Here is a 21,142-nt window from a genome sequence, read left to right as displayed (position 1 = left end):
ATTTTACTGATAATAAAATTAACCTTATTTGGCCTTTACTGAGTTTACTTATAAATCAGTGGTATTAGGGTCTTTTTCTTGACATAGAAGGTAATTTGGGATTGCATGCCAGCCATTGGAGGTTGGGGTAACTTTCTTCTTCCAGATGGCATTTACCCTTTCAGGCAGATGGGGTAGGGCTGGACACTTTGGTACAGTCAGGGGCAAGGATGTTGGCAACGCTCCCCCAGCCTCTGGATCGCTTCTGCTTCTGGGTCACAATCTTCCAGGAGTTCCATCTGAGAACCTGGGTGTTCCCAACCCTCCCTATGGCTGGTTTTGAACTAAAATTCTCTCCTCAACATGCGGAGAGTCTGGAAAGTGTATTCTGCATTTTTAAGCCTCTTGTTCAATGCAGTTACAAAATGTAGAAAATAACTTTAAAAGAAAAGCAACTGATTGTGGGCCCCATATCTTGGGATGCTCCCTCCCCTTTATCACCAAGATCTTGGTCTGAAAATTTTCTGATTTTTACATTTCTGGCCCTGGCAAACTACCAAAAGCATAGTCACTGTCTCTGTCTTTCATCACTATTCTTCTGATCAAGCCCTCTGCCTGTATCTCTAGCATCTTGCCTCATATGCAGAATGTGCAAATGTCCTGAGGTTACCAGAGATTACAGAATGATGGCTCACTTTTCCTTCCTTTTCTGAAATGTTTACCCACAGGGCTGGCTTATCTTAATAATTCTTAAATACCTTCCAACAAGCATTCTATCATCTATCTTTCTAATACATATATACTCCTATATATTGATACTATTATAGTTTATAGTTTAACAGGCTTTTTTTCCTTCTATCTTTTGACAGGATATTTGATTTGTACAAACTACTCCATTATATCCAAAAGCAGAAGTCCCTCATTTACATTGCATCATTTCTTTATGAGATTTCTTTTACTATCTTGAGAATAAAATCCTGAAAATTCAAAAATTATTTTTTAATTACTTCTCAAAAATACATTATTCTAATTATTGACTTTCAATTATTTTAATTAACCAATGCATTGGAAAAATGTGTATAGAATTGAAATACTTTTGTTCATTATACAACTGTGTACTGTGTAAAAGTGTACATTTATTTTTGCTTTTGTCTTATATGAGACACTTATTAGTCCTTCAGCCAAATGGGATAATTTATAAATTCTTTCACTTTTGTTTTTAACCATCTGTGTTAACTCGATTGTATTTCAAGCTTATATATGTTCTAACCAAACACATAACCTGTAATTGCCTTTAATTTCAGTCATTTTAGGATTTGAGGCAATTTTTGCTTTTCCTATTTTAAACTGGAAAGACAAAGTTTAAAGTAAAATTTTTGGTAACTTCATACCATAGCTAAGCATTTATGTGGAAAGTATAGAACTAGCTAAGCCCACAAATGGAAAATTAATCAGTTTCTCAAAAAATAAAAACACTAGACCACACACTTCAGCATATTACAGATGCAGGAAGAGAAAATTGTTTTCAATTTTATTTTAAGAAGACACAGAAACCTCTTAGTCTTTTCTGAAAAGATTTCATATTTATTAACTGCTAAAAAAGAAACTTGTAAACACTACCAAAATTTATAAAATGTTATCAATTATCTGCTAAAATGTATAATTCTTCCCAAACTGAATCAAATAGGCAATAAGTACTATGCAGATTCATCCTTCACAATAGCATATATGGTGGATACAATTTATCTTTAGTAACAATTTTTAATTACCCGGTATACTGAGAGGTACTTCTATCATTTGAAGAAAATTGTGATCAACTTTTCTCAATGATCAATACAACAATGCAGTAAGTTTTAATCTATTATCAAATAGTTTTCTAAGTGATCCTTCATCAAAGTCAATTTTGAGGAAAAAATGGGAAGGTTAATATTAATGAAAATTTCTTTCAGGTTTATCCCTGTAACAAGATAAAATCACCTGCAAATTGTATGTAGTGTAAAGAATGTCTTTTTTTTTTTCTTAGCAAATGTTAAAAGAGAATTGCAGGAGCAACATTTAAAATTTTAAAAAGTGTGATGTACACTCATGCATGATGTGTCTGTTTTTAAATGACATCACACACGTTTCCATCCGATTAGCTAGTTCTTAGTTTTAAGTCAGCAGAGCAAAATAAAAATGAAGGCGCTTAAAATAGTAGTTGATTTTTTCCCCTTCATTTGAATGCTTTTCTTCTGAAATTGATTGAAATTGAGGTTGGAATAATTTTAGAGCATGTCTAAAACTTGGTCCTTTTTGTTTTTCCCAGCTGTAGTTTCTAACCTCCATCTTTAAGCTCATTTTCAGTCAGTTACACATAAAATGAAAATTCTCATTTTCCCCTCTGCCTACCCTCCTCCAGCAAATGTTTGCCTCCCACAGGGCCTCAGTTAAACCCCAATTAGTGGGAGTATTCGAAATAAAATAATTTCTCTCTCAATCTCTCTTACCTGAAGCATATTTTTGCCTTGCTTTCACATTCATTTCATGGAGAAGCCCAATGTCTCCCTGTAAAACAAATGACTAAATGTTTTCTACTAAATGTCAGTGATGTGGTTTTGAATGGTACCAGGATAGAAAGTCTTATCTTGAATGTTGAGAGTTGGAAGAGATGAATAACGACATTTGCACGTAAGAGCTGATTTTAATAAGACTATACCATTTTCTTTAGAAACGCTTAGGGCAGAAAGCGTGTCAAATATTAATTATAATTTATCACCAAATTATGGTGTATTATCAAAAATCGCAAATAATATCAATTGCGATTACCTAATTGACTTTTCTGCTTTTAGAAGTATCATGGACTAGCTATTCTGCTTAAAAATATCCTGATTCTGGGTAAATTATAGCAAGCATAATTTTAAATGTCTTGCTAAGCTCACAAAATATTAATGAAAACCCCCAAGAAAAGAATCAAATACAAAAAGAAAAGAAATAGGAAGTTGAATCAGTGTTAAGACCAAATAAAACATTTTTTCTGCATAAGGAGAAGGGTTAAAGCTCTCACAAATCACTTAATAGATTGAATAGTGAAGAGCTACTCCCTCAGAGAAAGACTGAAAGTGAAGGGATTCAAATGCAATTGTGAGCAAAAGGACCCCAAGGGAAAACGGCGTTTTAGCTCCAGATTAAAATGATCTCTCCTGAGATTTTTTGTAGTAAAGACCTACCTCACTTGGGTCTAGAATTTAAATTTGTATTATATACATGGTTATAAGACCTCTAGGGAAGAATTAAATTAAAGCATTCCTTGGAACACTCAAAGTTAAGTTCAAATTTTCTGAATGAAAACCTCTTCGTATAAAGACCTTCAAGCTAATGTTTAGGCAAAATGAACTCAGAGTAAAGTGTTAAAAAACAGACAAAGAAGTAAATCAATATAAGTGAATACAAGGGAAAAACTCTCAAGAATTTCAGAAGAAATGATCAGAGATAACACATGAAAATGATTAGTTATGTACAAAATTCTTAAAAGATAAAGTTGAAACAAAAGAATCATGGATTAAAAGGTTATCAAAAATAGTCAAAGATTTTTCAAATGGACCAAAGAACTTTTATTAGTAAATAATAATTGAAATAAGAAGCAACTGATGAGTAATATAGCAGATTCTGTGATAGATTAAAACTTACTGAACCACAAGTTATACCTCTGAAAACACACATCATGCAGTGTAGAGATACAAGTAGAGATGGAAAATATGAAAGAGAGTTAAAGACATATGTCGAATAAAATGAGAAAATATAATACTATTTTAAAGAGAGTTCCTAAAAGGGAGATGGGGGATAGTTTAAGGATATAACAACATTTGAGAATATTCTAGGAAAGAATGAAAGACTTGAAAGCTTGAGTTTAAATAACTCAGTGAATATTCATAGTAATAAAAAAATAAAACCCCATCTAGTCCTATTGCATTGATGATGCGAGACCCTAGGAGAAAATATTAAATTCAGAAGGAAAGAAAAGAAAGATCACATACAAAGGAATCACAAAGAAAGCTAACTTATTGGAATAATGCATTCAAAATATTAGGTAATAAAACTACGAACTAGAACTTTATACTCAGTAGAACTATCTTTTTTAAAAATTTTTCTTTTATTTTGTATCTGTATGAAACGATGGGTGTTCATAAACTTGTGGTAATCATTGTATGATGTATGTTAGTCAGATAATTATGCTGTACACCTTAATCTTACACAGTGCTTTATGTCAATCATATCTCAATAAAGCTAGAAGGAAAAAAATATCCACACATTAGTGGACTCATGCATTTCAAGCCCAGGTTGTTCAAGGATCAACTGTAGTATACATCACATCACTTGTTTGCTCAGAATCTTCTATTGACTTCTCACTTTACTCAAGATGCTTATGTTAGTATAAATTCTATTCTTTTTTCTTCCAGATTGAATTGTTTCTGATAAGAAATGTATCTTATTTCTCTGATCACTTTTAAGCGTATTTCCTTATCATCGGTCTTCAACAATTTGATTTGGATGTGTCTCCGTGTACATGTGTGTGCTGTTTTGTTTTTTCACATTTGTCCTCACATTTGTTCTTTGAATTACTTAGGTGTTGTATTCATCGCTCACCTAATTTGGAAAATGTTCAGCCATTATTCCATCAAATGTTTCTGTCCAAATCTTTTTCCATTTCTTTTTTTACCCTTTTGCATGTGTGTTAAACCTCTTTGCGTTGTCTTGTAGGTCACTGAGGCACTATTTATTTTTGTTTTTTCCTTTGTGCTTTAGCTTTGATAAGTTCTATTTCTTTTTTCTAATAAACTGATTTTTTCCTAGTTTTCGATCTGCTGTTAAACTTATCCAATCATTTTCAAAACTATTAATAATGAGTGAGCAAAATAAACCAAGAGGAAAAAAAATGACACTGGAATAAGAATATGAATAAACAATACAAAAAAGAAGGAAAAAAAGGCCATAGAAAAATCAAGACAAATTTAAAACGTGAATACAACGTGCAGAAAGATAAGAAGAACCATTTCATGGAAGAGGGGATATGAGTGGTAAATAAGTGGGTGAAAAATTTTCATTAGTAACCTGAGAAATTCTAATCAACTGAAATATAATTATACATTCAACAAATGGTAGACTCTCTTCAAAGTACCAAATGTTGGTGAGGAGATGCAGCAATGGGAATTCTATATGTGGCATTTGTGAACACATATCAGTCTAAACACTTTTGAAGACATTCTTGGAACCAAGCATTTTCGATCTCAGGAAAGTACCAAAGAGAATCTCATATAAAGTAGGCATCAGGAGGCATTTGCAAGAATATCACTGCAGTACTGATTTTAATACTAAAGCTGAAAATATTGTAAGATTATTGTTTTCTAATTTTATCTCCTAGTTGTCAGAGAATTGAATCTGTATGATTCCAATCTTTTAAATTTAAGGATATGTGTTTTATGGCTAGGATTATGGACTTTCTTGGTGAATACACTATGTGCTCTTAAAAAGAAAATCTGTAGTTTTAGGATGCAAGGTGGTTAGTAGTCTTGCTTAGATCATTTCTGTCTTAATGATTATTTTACCTATTTTTCTTTCAACTGTGGAGAATGGAGTGTTAAAATCTTCAACCATAATTGTAAAATATTCTAAATTAAATTCAATGGGATTATCTATAAAGTTGGATGCTGTTCTGTTTAATTTTTGGTTTCCTTTCATTTTTTATTTCAACTGTTTACTTTAACTACTTATAAAATAGTTTATCATTTTTTCTTGCCAAATTCCTTGGTTACTTTTAAATCCCTTCTTTAGCTCCCTGAGTTGAATAATGTAGATAATTTGTTTTCAATTTTAAACTATTCTTGACAGATATTTAGCTTAGGATTTAAATAACAGTATTCTTGAAAACACTTGCTATTTTAGTAATGGGACTTGGAACCATCCTGCAGTATACCCAGTCACTTTATAGCACTTGATTATATCTAGCACGAAATCTCAACGAAGACATTAAAGGAATTTGTCACAATTATGTAAAAAACTGATTCTTTTGAACAATAAAATTACAAATTTAGTATATTATCCCTTAGGTAAGAAGAGGAGCAGTAATACTTAATTGTTGGCACAATATTTTAAGTATCACTTTTTACGCTATTTTACAGAATATGTTCATTAAAGCCGCTAACTTGCCCCAGTTACTAATTGTCTGCCCTCTATGATTTATTTTTTCCTCTCTCCTCTTTTTATTCCTCCTCAGCTCTTACATCATTTAAATACTCAGTGATTAGTGCCATCATCAACTCCTTTTCTTCCAACATGTTGATTTAATTTAGCATGTGCAGTTCACAGCTGCAAGGTTATTGATAAAATTTTGAAAAATAAGGATAGGTTTATTTTGGTACAACTGGTAGAACATGAGTTTTATGTGTTTTCCTTGAAAATGAACTGCCAAAATCTTATTTTTCAACAGCATTCACATATCTTCTACCAACAATATGTTTAACACTCTACAACTCATCTAAATGGCATCTTCCCTGAAATTTTAATTTTGGAGTTAAAAAATGGCATAGAAATTTCTGCTGGGTTGTACACATTCATTAGTAACAACAAGTTTTTGTCAGCTATGCAACGGAATAATTTATTATCTTTTAGTGTGTTAGTTATTTATTAATATTCCTTAAATTAGTATTATCAATACCTAACTAATGCATGAATTTTAAAATTATATATAGATTAGTTCATCATTTTAGTATTTCCAAGAGGTAAGCAAGGGTAGATATTATTTATGCTTTATGAATGAAGGAAAATGGCTAACAGTAGAATGAGTAAGTCATTGAATGAAAACAAAGATTAATCTTCCGATTTCTTGGATCTTAGTCCATCATTAAGAAAATAAAATGATTATTCTGCATTGATTTCTTTCTCTTTTTTTAAAAAATAAATCTGTTTATTTATTTTTGGCCGTGTTGTGTCTGTTGCTGCACACAGGCTTTCTCTAGTCGTGGTGAGCGGGAGCTACTCTTTGTTGCAATGCGCAGGCTTCTCATTGCTGTGGCTTCTCTTGTTGCAGAGCACAGGCTGTAGGCACGTGGGCTTCAGTAGTTGTGGCAAGTGGACTCAATAGTTGTGGCTCGTGGGCTCTAGAGCACAGGCTCAGTAGTTGTGGAGCATGGGCTTAGTTGGTTTGTAGCATGTGGAGTCTTCCCCGACAATGGCTTGAAACCACATCCCCAGCATTGGCAGACGGATTCTTAACCACTACACCACCAGGGAGATCCTGCATTGATTTCTTTCTAATACAATTTGTTATGCTCAAGCTTGGAGGCAATTAAAGAAAGGATTAGAAGAAAGGACCAATTGGGAATTCAGAAATCCTTAGGTTTCACTCTCACCAACATTTTAGTCCTTCTGAAGTGTTTTTTTTTTTTTAATTTCAAGAAATGAGCATGTATCAACCAAGTAAGCCATGCATAACATTTTATTTTGCCTTCATTTATTAATAGAAAATTGCATTTAGACATGACTTAAGTTTTGCTGTGACCAATAACAGAAAACCCACACAGAAGTATGGAATGAAACAATACCAAAATCAAGATCTTATGTATGTTTCTAAAGTGTATTTATTCTGCAGTTTCTCAAGGTAATTAAAGAGAAATAAGGAAAGAGTATAGAAAGAAAATAGAAATTATACAAAGTAAAAAAGAAATAGTAATGAAAACTGACGCTACCAACATCTTTATTCCTGGCATATTGCCTAAATGAGGACAATAAATTAAATAATAATAAACAATAATTAAATCTTCATTTAATCCTGATAAACCAATGCATAGTTACATGCCCACTTTACAAATGATGATAAAATTAAATTTCATGGAGATTAAGTAATGTGTTCAAGGTCACTTATCAAAGGTGATAGAATCAGGGTTAAAAACAAGGTCTTTCTGTCTCCATCACCCATGATGTTTCCACTGTACTGTCTGGTGAAATGAAGGGCAGGTGTGGGATGGAAAGAAAGACGGATAAAGGGGAAAATGAAAACCTATCGTGCAGCGCTAGCCAATTTCACATACAATATTTTATTATTCACAACTTAGTTTGGTATTACCACTTCCATTTATTTTTAACAAATTAGAAAACTAAAATTCAGCAATTGCTCTCTGTGTCCCAGGTTAAACAGTTGGTAAAGGTTAGAGCTAAGATTTTTAAATGGGTATTTCTTTCCTATATCTTAATATAGTTTTCTCCTAAGTTCAGGACCCACATACCAACCATTAAAACTGTCTACAATACCTTAGGGTGGCTCAAAATAAATATGTCCTAAACCATCTCATCATCTTTAACTTCTCCTCATGCTAGTGGGTGTTCTCTAGCTTTGTGAATTATACCATTATTTACCCAATAATAAGAAATATGAGCTCCAGATGGAGTCTATGCTTATAAATTTTCGTACCATATATTCAAAATGTCAAACTGCCTAAGATGATATAGTACAGGAACCCAGGTCTCTCTTATATCCTGTAAAATATGTCTTTTCTATATGTCAGAGATACATGGTCAAATAATATAATCACTATACTTTAAAGTAATAACAATAATAGCAAGAGCAATCACTTATAAGACTTGGTTGTGTGCCAGATACTGTTCTCTGCACTTTACAAGTTTTTATTCGTTTAATTTTCGCATTATTACTGTTTTGCAGATAGGGAAACTGAGGTAGATTGAGCTTAAGTAGTTTGCCCAAGAACACACTTTCTAGGAGGTAAATGGCCAAATTTACCTCCGGGTAATTGCCAGGCAATTCCTCTCCAGAGCCTATGTGCCTCTAAGCCATACTGACTTTGAAATCGGTGAGGCTGATATACAATGGCCCATTTTTAATACCAGGAGTATAAGAATATGAAGGAGAAATAATATATCCCTTTGAAGTCAGAATGCTGAGCAGGGGGCCAGAGAAAAAATCAGTATGACTGCAGAGGAAACCTGTGTGACTTTATGTTTCTGGTTATTAGTGTCATTATATATACAATAGTATGAGAGATTTGGTCTGATAAACTTTAAGGTACCCTCTGTGCACTAAAATTCTATATTAAATAAATATATTAAATCTATTCTCTTAATATCAATCAATATATTGAAATGCCAGAGTTTTAATTGGAATGACTTTTTAAGTATTTATTTATTGATTGGCTGCATTGGGTCTTCATTGCTGCACACGGGCATTCCCTAGTTGCAGTGAGTGGGGGCTACTCTTCGTTGTGGTCTGGGGCTTCTCATTACGGTGGCTCTTGCAGAGCACAGGCTCTAGGTGCGCAGCCTTCAGTAGTTGCAGCACATGGGCTCAATAGTTGTGGCTCGGGGCTCTAGAGTGCAGGCTCAGTAGTTGTGGCGCACGGGCTTCGTTGCTCTGCGGCATGTGGGATCTTCCTGGTCCAGGGATGGAACCCATGGCCCCTGTATTGGCAGACAGATTCTTAACCACTGCACCACCAGGAAAGCCCTGGAATGACTTTTAAAGCAAAAGGTGTTTAAATTCAACATATGACATATTTTGGAAAAGTCATCGCAAATCCCAAAGTCGCTTTGTGTAGCTGTATATCCTGCTAGAATATTAACTCCGTGAGAGAGAGAGAGAGGTGTGTCTCATTTATTTCTCACCATCCTTTTAGTGTCTAGAACAGTGCCTGGAAAACGTGGCTGTCAAAGCAATATAGCTTGCTTTTTTGAAAGCTAACTATTGAGTTAATTAACCATTTGTAGGCAATAAATCATGTCATATCCTTGTTTGTCACAAGCGGACAAATCAATGAGTACTAAACACAAGGAAAATCTTTATTTTATACATTTCAGTAACCTTGGAAAGCACACTTCTAGCCCACGTGCTAGTGACACACTCTGGGAAAGATTGGACACTATCTTTCTGGTGATTGTCTTAGTCCATTCTGGCTGCTGTAACAAAAGATCACAGAGCAGGGAGCTTATAAACCACAGAAATGTATCTGTCATAGTTCTGGAGGCTGGGAAGTCCAGGATCAGGGGGCCATCGTGGTCTCACAGGAATAGCTTTGCCAGTTATTTTCTAGTCTCTACATTCTTTTTGAGAAAGATTGTTCTGAAAGCAGATGGAAACAGTTGTTGTAAGTGTAAAAGCCCTTGATCACCTCCCACCCACTGTTTCCTCTTTTCCCATCCTTTCAGTGACAGTTGGCACTGACACACACTCACAGAATAATTTAAAATGTTTTTACTTGAAGTCATGTACAAGTAAGATTTTAAAGCTAAATAATATAAACCTTTAATAGCAATACTTCACATTTATACAGCTTACTGAATTGGTCTCACAGCCATCATCTCAGAGATAAGAAATATAGATGCTATCTTCCCCAGTCTTTCAAAAAAATAACCCAAAAAACTTTTTGGTAGACTACTGAGTACTGAGTATAATTGTCATAGAAAAAAAATAACAAATTAAATATTAGGGAGTTAATAGTCCCAGGAGTAAAAGTGCTGATTTCATGTTCTGCTTCAAGTATGAAACAGGGAGGATGAAGAAGTCCACAAGGGAAGATAGAATTTTTGCATCTCTGACTGCGTTCCTGGGAATAAAGGAGGTACAGAGCTATATTCACTCTGTGTTGAAATTCATGAGGTCCCATCCCAGGCATCTCAGAACCTGGAGCACATTAGACTGGTATCTGAGCAGAGGCTCAAGTGACCCTGAGAACATGGGAGCAAAGGAAGAAATTTTGTGTGTTTTCTCTACACATATTAAAGAGGGCTTAAAACACTCAAGTTGAAAATGACTGATCGAGTCTGCAAATAGACATGAGATGCACTGAAAGTTTCAACACAATATATTTTGTATTAAAAATTTTATGGATGTAACTATATTTTTATAGGACAACTAGTGATAATTGTGAGCTATCAAGTCCATATTTTAATACGGTTTACATGCTTATATACATTAAGCTGTAAGATAAAGGGACAATTAGCTTTATATACCCCTAAATTTCACTTATATGTTTAGAAAGATGCCTTATTGTTTTGTTAATGTTATGCCACAGTCTACTCTGTTCCAAGAAAGGTTTTGCATATTTTTCCCACTGTATCTGTTCATGGTACATTTGTATATTGTATTTTTTTTTTCGAAATAGACAAATAATGAGACTTCATTATCATACTGGTTATGGCCTTTTAGCTGATACATATGGCCTCATTCATATCTTATTTACCTGGGATTTAAAATTAACAGTTTTAATGGAAAATAAGAATCCAGTAACTTTTTAAAAATAAGGTGTATTTTGTACCCTATCAATGCATTTAAGTAATACTTTCACAAGTTCACTATCTGACACTTTCCTTTCAACAGATTTTAAAAATAAGCTGATGGCAATATCTTCCACAGTGAGCTTTATTTTGAATGTACAGATCCAAATAATTTTTTTAAGGATTTTCTTTTACTCTTTTTACCTTAAATCTAAAGTCTAAGAGCATCTATCTTATACCTTCTTATAATATAGAATTAGAATATAATGTAATTATTCCCAAATATCTAACTGGTCACTATATTTCCCATGTGTAAAATACTTAGATATGTGATTTTTCACATACTTAAGAAGTGGAAAACAATAAAACAAAGCAGTCTTTTTAATTTAGAGTATCTGTAGCACAAAGTCCTTTCCTTTTAGGACAATGATTTAGATTTTTATTTCTTATCTTCTGGATTCCTGTGACTAAAATAGTTTATCCAAATTGTTCTGGTGAGAAAAGTCAAGACAAAATAGAGCTGCTTTAAGGAACTTGGGAAGAAAAAATTCCCATGCCATTTGGTTTAAACAAAGCCCTGAGTGTGACAGCCATTTTGCACTAAAGAATATATGAAAAGACCAGAGAGAGGGTTTTCATGAATATTCACATTTGCCAAATTGGAACTACTCTAGGGATATTTAACTTGTTATTTCATTTTATCTTCAAACCAAATCTGAAAGGTAAATAGATTGGCCCATTTTACAGCATGAAGCAGAGGCTTAGAGCTATCGAATATTTTCCAAGGTCAAGTGGTTATTAAGACCTAGCTGGAATTCAAACCCAAGTTTTGACAAACCCAGAACATTTTCTACCATGCTATAGGCACCAGGTCATCGGAATTGCCGACATATGCCTAGGTATTAGGACTATTAAATTAGAGTTGCTTAAAGTATTATGCTCTCCAAAATTAAAGGAGAGAATAGAGCCTTCTTTTATTAGAGTATAAATGCAAATGTCTTTTCCAAATCATATACCACCAACAGGAAGCCTGCAGAAATTAATAATTGTGCCAGCTATCAATCTTTTCATGCATAAAATTCAAAATTCGTTACTCTGCCTACAGATGAAATGTCATTTTATAAAAAGCTAATAATATGCATCCACAAGTTTCCCTGTCAACACCAATGAGCCAATAGCAATCTGCCAAAGCTAAAATTGAGTATAATATTAAAATCATTTGAACATAGGCATAAAATTACATAGTTTATTCAAACTGTGTTGAATATCAATAGAATTTAGCTTTAGAGTGTACTAGAGGCTTTTGGAGTTACAGAATTATGGATAATTATGACATTAGAGCTCATCCTGACATACCTAGTTGCAGAGGAAAAGACTTTGAGGGCTAAAGAGAAGCGAATTGCTCCTGCCTGGGTAGAGGTGGGGCTGGCGTGCAACCTCCTTGCTTGTATCAATACTTTCATTCCAAGGATTATCCAGTACCTTGTCTTTAATCCCCCACTCTGTGCCTGAAGTTGTATAAGGATTATTCACTTATTTATTTAAATCTATTGTAATTCATTCCAGAAAATAACTGCGACAGCTTACAAATAGAATTTTAATAAAAGATAGAATACACTAAAAGTAGGAGTAAAAGAGTGAAAAACAAAGATTGAGTTACAAATGGACCCAGAAATTAGACAACAAAAACACACCATGAAGCCCTATATGTGGTGTTTTAAATTAGCTTTTAATTTGGCCGTAAACTTTGTAGTACAAACGCAAGAATTCAAATGTGATCCCATGCATAATTTACATAATTTACCATACCCATAAGGCAACAAGTTTGCTTACTCCCAAAGGCAGTGGTGTTCAGGGACTGATTCACACTAGCTCAGATCACATCACGGGACTCAGTTATACACATCTCTTCCCAACTGTGGCTCCAGTGAGGTCACATTGGTATCCTGAAATCAGCCACAGTGGAAGAGTTCACACCATGGGGACCAGTACACGCTACACACCAGGGCTTTGTCCCCTGGAGAGCTAGTTGTCAAATATTCACCAGCACACCCCTAGTTAAAGGTCTTTTCATTATAGCTCCCCTCAGTATAGGCATGATACAGCAAAGATACAATTCAGTGAAAAATAGGGGCTCCAATACATTGTAGTCTTGATTCCCTCATCTCCGTTGACAAGAATTGATCAAAGTATAGATTTTAGAGTCTATGAGAAAAGTAATGGACCACATATATTTCAAACCAGTTTAAAAACAAATATTTTTCTCTAAGCTGAGTATTGATCAATATTGGGCGTTAATTATTCAAGATAATAGTGTCTGACTACTTGGAATCTAACTCAAAATAATAAAGCTGAGAGAATTGAGGCACCTTAAAAGGATCAGTAATTAAGGCTCTCTTTTCACTTATTCATCCCTGGTTTATTTCCACTCCTTCAAATTGGATATCGAAGTCCCTTACTCTCAAATATCAGAGCTGGGGGAGGGAGGGTATCACCTAAACCTAAGAAACAAGCAAATGAGTAGACTTTTAGTTGCAGTAAATAGCTTTCTTGAGTTTATAAAACTGTGTTGGTCTTAAGATACCTAGCAAAAATATCTAGCAGAGATGTATGGGGTGCCTTCCTATATGTTATTAATCCTTTTGCCTCTCTTTGTCAGCTAATTCTCAATTCATTCTATGCAAGTATATACTCTCTCTCTCTCTATATATATATATATATATATATACACATATACATGTGTGTATGAATTTAAATTCTGGAGTTTGACATGCTAGTCTATGCCTTAGTCATAATGCATTATGATAAATTAATTCTGAAGATTATTACATTTATGTTCTGTGATGACTATTAAGTTTTGTGCCCTGCCCTGAGTGACATAAAATTCTCAGTCCTGACCTCTTCATTGTACAGGAGGGATGAAGCCTGTTTTACTCCCTTGGCATCTTTCACTTGCACGTGGATCATGTGTGAATGCAACTTATAAAAGTAGATGCCACCATGTTTTCTAAAGATCCGTCACAAAAGTGACAGACAATCCACAGAAAGGGAGAAACTATTTGCAAATCATTTATCTGATAAGGGACTTGTACCTAGAACACATAAAGAACACTTACAATTCAACTGTAAAAGGATATATTACCTAATATAAAACTGGGCAAAGGATCTGAATAGGCATTTATTCAAAAAAGTTATGCAAGTAGTTAATAAGTATATAAAAATGTTCAACAATATTAGCCAAAAGAGAAATGTAAATCAAAACTACAAGATACCACTTTGCACATACTAGAGTGGCTATTTTAAAAAAGCACAGATAATAACAAATGTTGGCGATGAAGTGGAGGAATTGGAACTCTCATATAATGCTGATGGGAACGTAAAATGAACCAATCCTTTGGAAAACAGTCTGAAAACCCCTCAAAGTTTAAACTTGACTCAGCAATTCCACTTTTAGAAATACACCTATTGGAATGAAAACACAAGTTTATACAAAAACTTGTACATGAATGTTCATAGAGGCATTATTTATAATAGCCAAAAAGTAGAAACAACCCAAACTCCATCAACTGAGCAACTGACCAAAAATGTGATATATCCATACAATGGTATATTATTCATCAGTAGAAAGTTAAATGCTGGAGCATGCTACAACATAGATGGACTTTGAAAACAGTATGCTAAGTGACAGAAGCTGGTGACAAAAGCACACATATTGTATGATTCCATTTATATGAAATGTCCAGAGTAGGCAAATGTAAGAGAGGAAGTGGATTACTAATTACATAGGGTTAGGGGCAGAGGTTGGGTGTAAGTGGTGATTCCCTGCTAACGAGTATGAGATTTTCTAGGGGGTAATGAAAATGTCCTAAAATGTATTTTGGTGATGGTTGCACAGCTTTTTGAATATACAAAAGCTGCATATACTAAAAACTATTAAATAGTACCCTTTAAATGCATAAATTGTCTCTAGGTGAATTATTTCTCAATAAAAACATTATTTTTTAAGAAAAAAAGAGTAAACGCCACCCATCTTCCAACAAAATTATCCTCATTATCATGGGTATTTGACTCAATTCACATCTTTATGTTCTTGAGTCAATCCTGTGTCTAAATACGATTAACATCATGACTAGAAACCACGACATTCATCTGAGGTAGAGAAAATTTGTTTTTTTCACCCTGGCTTCATCGCTTACTGTTTGAACTGCCTTAATATTTATCTTTGCCGGTCCCTCTCTCTCAGTCCACTCAAATGGAAAATGAGTAGATTAAACTTCTTGGTTTCTAAGATCCCTTCTAGAAGTATGATAGATCATAAAGGATGGCATATATGACCAGATTTAAGCAATGGCTATTTTATACCCTTTAGTAATAGATCTATTATATGAAAATGATATAAAATCAATATACACACCTCAGTCAGACAGCTATGAGGCAGTATAATTTTCTTTTCTCTGAGCTAAGTGTTAAGGGTGTCTTTAAGGTAAAGATTGGCTAGGCAACTTTCCATTTATTTTCTTTTCCCTATTTTTTTCTCTGTAGATCTCATCTCCTCCATTTGATAACTGTGTGACTACAGTTATCAAAATGGGGATATAACAGCACTTATCTCGATGAATTATTATGATGACTAGTTGAGATAACCCCATTACCTGGAAAAGAGTAAATCTTCAGTAAATAATTATTTTCATCACAAAAGAAAAATCTTCAGTGACTAGGTTGTCTAGCACAAAAAGGTAATTCCATTTTATATAGGACATTTCACACTCAATTTTATTCATCGTGGACCAAGTTGAATTCTAGATTTACCTGATAAAATCTGACCCAAATATTAAAGAGTGTAGAATTCCAAGGACCTAAGCCAAAATCTCTCCAGCTTCCTTTCTAGTCATCCATCCAACTATGACCTTTGGTGTGTTAAAAGAATAGAATACTTCTATGTGAGTCCCCAGAGGTTGCTTGAATATTTGTCTTTATTCATTGGTTATTCATCAGTTCTCTATGTCAAAGCTGTGCCACGTTATGAAAACTATATATACTTCCTAGCAATTTTTCAATAATTGTTTGTAGCTTTTGGTAACTTAACATTTACATCAATAACTGAGAAATTTTTAAATGTATTTTGTAATTATATGAAACTTGAACTGTTAAATAATAGTTTATTTATAAGAATGAAATTCTGATTATGTGTAAATACTCTGAAAACCACCATCTTTAATTCAGTGCTTTTGCAACTTTCACATAAGTGGTATGTTTATAAATTAATTTTATTGGACTCTGTGTTCTTTAAATCTTTGACTTCTGCAGTGGAGTATAAGTTCCTGAAAGTCAGGTTTCATGTTTTAGTTAAGTTTCTTCAAAATATAGCATATATTTAATTATTAAAATATATTTATAGTTAACATATATTTAAAGTGCATGTTCGGTGTCCTACACACTTTGGCATGTTTCCGATATGTAATAGATTAAAAGGTAAGCATGACTATCTCTTTGCAGTTTTTAACCTACTTCCATGGGCTATAATTATTGAATGCTTATTTAATTATTAAAAAATTAAAAATTCACCAAAATTGAACCTAATATAACCGATTAATGGAACAAAATGTTCAAGGATGTTTTATAGGTGACAAGTATTTTTATTTTTGAAAATAAGAGGAAGTTGGGACATGATCCTCTTGAAACTTGTTTGGTTTTTAAAGTAAAGAACAATGTCATTGGACTGAAGGAGAAGTGGGTCTTAGCTTTGATTTTTGTCACTAAGCAGATATGTGATTGAACTGCTGAGTGTCAGCTTCATTATGAGTAAATGAGAGAAACAGACGAATTCCAACATCCATTCTGCCTGTAAAAGTTTGACGATTCAATATAAATACTTTTCTACAAATACTCTTTTTAGTTTCTTACAACTGAACTTTTTTTTTCCTTACTCCCCTAGGGTAAGAAACCTTTTCAATCAGTTTAGCCCTTTCATTAGGAAAAGAAAACCTAAATGGAAAATTGCTCATCAAAATCTGAGCAGGGGCTGCAGCATTCTATGACAGGTGGCATTTGCCTTCCAGAGAAATGAAAAGCAGCTCATGCTCTCATTTTTATAGAAAGGTGGCATGCTGCAGCTGCAAACCCAACTTTTGAACTTTGGAAATCCCTTCATTTCGCAAGCCTCCCACTAAGAAACGCAGCCACCTTCCCCAGGAGCTATAACAGCAGGATGTGTCTACCCACTAACACGGGATGCAAAAAATAAACGTGTTTGCAGTTGTGCACACAGTGACATGTTTCATGTTGCCTCATGCCCTTGGCTGCTATAAAGAGAATTTCTAATTTCGGTTGGTGGAAAGGGGAGAGAATACGTGCATTTATTAAAGGGAACTTTAAATTCAACCCCAAGTATCTTTTTTTGTTGTTTATAAATCAGGCTTTAAGCAAAACTATTTAAATTTGCCACATCACTATAATAAACACACCAATATCTTGCGTATGTAATCATTTTCACGCTGAAAATTCACAATTGAAAGCTTCAAGGGTGGTGAAATGTATGTCTTGAATATCCTCTTGCTGCCTGAATTTGGGTTCTTTTTCAGCTCATTACTGCCTTCAGGAGAAGAAAAGAGTCAAAAAATCTTCTTCAAGCTATTCTTGTTATAAAGGTAAAATGCGAAGTTTACGATACCATAAAGAAAAATGAAAGCACTAGTTCAAAATTGAGAAGGTGACATCATTCATTGAAAACAAGCCTTAGCCCCTTACCATTGCAGCCTCTAGTTTGGACTACACAGAAATTTTCTGGGAGACCCCTGAAATAGCCTCCGGGAATTCCTGTTTAAATTGTGGGCCAGAGATTCAAAAGAAGGTTTCCTATAAAACCCAGCTTAATGAGAATCTTTGGAGATATATTTCCTAGTTATCCGGTTAACCATAAGCCTTTAATTCCTCACCTTGCTCCCCGCCCCCCACTTCTCTTTCTCACACGCAGGCACGTTCGCAACTTCGTTAAATATTAGCAGTGTGATATATTGCAAAGAGTGCAACAATGGAAACTTTTTAATATGTGTTTTTTATTGTTTTATTCACCACTAACTGGGTGTGATGTTTTATGGAAGCAAACTAGCTCTTTGAGCTTCATTTTCTCCTTTCAAAATAGAAATGCATTTTATATTTCTTCATCAGGGTATTGTGAGGTGATGTCTGATAGTACTGAGTGATATTAGTAAGAACCTCAAGTCAATGTACTTAGACCCTAGGAGAGAAAAAAAGACAGTAACTCATCATCTCACAATTCAGCTAAATTAGTACATTCTACATTCAATGTGTTGATACTTTTTTGTATATAAGCAACAGTGTATCAATTAAATTTCCATAACATTCTGTGGAAAGTTAGAATTAATTTTCAAACTCATTTTCAACAGTCTGAATCAAAGTTTCAATAAATCAGAGTAGGAAGAGTTGATAATTGGAAAAAAATGAATTGCAGTTTAATGTGCAGAATTTAGAGGCAGAAGGACATTTAACTCAAATTATTTCTGCCACTTTTGAATCACATAACCTGGGAAAACTTTGTTAATACTCTAAATCTCAATTTCTCTTTTATAAAATAAGGATGATAGTATTTGTGCCTTAGGGCTGAATTGTCTTGGGCAAGGTTGTCTTGTAAAATAATTCTTTAATAATAAAGGGATGGAAAAGGTACAAAATCCATGGAAGGAAGTTGCAGTATCTCTCTCTCTTTTTTTTTTCAGTATCTCTTGTCTTCAGTGGGGAGGATGAACAAGAGCCTAATGTTAATCCAATGGAATTTTGATTTCATGAACTGCTAGTCTTATGTGAGACCATTATCTGAGGATTGGATTATTCCTGTGTATGTTCTCTTTCTCATATCTATTTCCAATTAGTTTTATCATTTATTCTATTTCCACCAAATAACTTTTACTTACTTGTAGTTCCAACGTTTACCTTACTTTATATTGTGTAAAATGTGACATACGTTTCCCAGTTTTTCTCATGAATTTTAACCTGCTGATCCCAAGGAACTGACTTTCTCTCTTAATATGCCCTACGTCAATTTCCAAGACAAAGAAATGTGACTTTCTTGCTTATATTTTACCAAAATGTGGCATTATTGGTGACTTGCTGGGGTTTAGATTGGGTGTCAAGTCACAAATCCGCACTTGGGCCAGTCAGCAAATGCCTGGGTATGAAAAGGAGGGAAAATGTGCTCTAATGGTACCAATCTTCTCAGAATTAGCTTATAGGTATCTTGATTCACGGGTATCTTGAGTAAATGTCAAATGAGATAATTATTAAATTTAAAGTCCAGCCATACTAGGCACCCAATAAATGTACTTATGACTATTGTTATTATAATTAAAATTGTCAGTTGATGACTATTTTAGTCAAAATCTGTGGTGGAAAAATACTAAGAAAAACATGCAGTTTCTTTTAAAGGAGGTAGTAGATATTTTTATGCCCAAGTATGAATTTGAGAATAAATTTTACCTCCTAGTGTATTTTGTATTCATTGCAAAGTAAGAAAAAGAAAACTTGCAAACTGGCTGTTGCATGTATTTCTGTACTTATCCATAAGAAGTTCTAGTTACAACTTGACACGTATGATTTGTAGGTGTTATTAGTTTCTGGGGAACTCTAGGAAATAGCACCTTCTAGGCTAGTTTGGAAATAGATAAGGCTAGTTTCTTTTACTCTTCTTCTAGCAGAAAATCAATTTGTGATTACAGGATAAATATGCAAAGGATAATTCACAGAAGGAAGCAAATGTCGAATGCTCACCTTAGTGAATGAATATTTCTGTATGTGTAAGTCACCGCAATAAGTCTAGTTAACATAAGTCACCATACCTTGTTACAAACTTTTTTGTGCGATGAGAACTTTTAATATGTACTCGCAGCAACTTTTAAATATGCAATAGAGTATTATTAACTATAGTCACCATGCCGTACATTACAGCCCCATGATTTATTTTATAACTCAAGTTTGTACATTTTAACCCTCTTCACCCATTTCCAACACCCACCCCCCATCTCTCACCTCCAGCAACCACTGATGTGTTCTCTGTGTCTATCATTTGCTTGTTTGTTTGTTTGTTTTTTAGATTGCACACATAAGTGAGATCATTTGGTATTTATCTTATCTCTCTCTCTCTCTTTTTTTGGCTGCACTGCATAGCATGTGGGATCTTAGTTCCCCAACCAGGGACAGAACCCATGCCCCGTGCAGTGGAAGTGCAGAGCCCTAACCACCGGAACACGAGGGAATTCCCTGTCTTTCTCATTTGGATTTGTTTTAAAATGATCCAGTGTGCTGGAGAGAGAGATCTAAGAGAGGAGAGGTAACACAGTTGGCACATTTTGCAGCATGTAATTAGAATCCTGGCAGAGCCCTTTGGCTACTTACAGTAACAGGTGCTTTGGGACACCCTAGTAGCAATGCATTTATGTAGCAATGCTTTTTTTTTTTCTTTAAAAAAGAAGACATCAAGACGTGAACACTGTGTGCACGTGCGCGCACACACACACACACACACACAAACTAGTAAAAGCTGACTGGTGACAAGATATTCTAGTAGTTCAGCCAGAGTAGGAGCTGCAGTTCACGGCCCTGGTCCATGGTTTGCCAGTTCCCAACAATTATAAATTCTCACAAAAAAGCTTACACGAATATATAACTCATCTTTTAAGATTCTTCTTGTTCCAGTATGAAGGTAACCAAAGTGAAAATAAAATGAACATGTAAAAATTGTTTCCTGATCAAAATAATGGACGAACCTGAAAGCATTTATAGGAGATTTAGGAACAAAGTAAAATGGTGCTTTATTTTCTCTGCCAAAGAACAAAGTGAAATGAGAAGATGACAGGGCAAAATTGATATTTCTCAAGGAAAGGCTTGTCTGTTA

Source organism: Hippopotamus amphibius, chromosome 14, assembly GCF_030028045.1.
Source record: "Hippopotamus amphibius kiboko isolate mHipAmp2 chromosome 14, mHipAmp2.hap2, whole genome shotgun sequence".
Lineage (NCBI taxonomy): Eukaryota > Metazoa > Chordata > Mammalia > Artiodactyla > Hippopotamidae > Hippopotamus > Hippopotamus amphibius.
The sequence above is the reverse complement of the archived record's forward strand: the minus strand, read 5'-3'. Positions refer to the sequence as shown.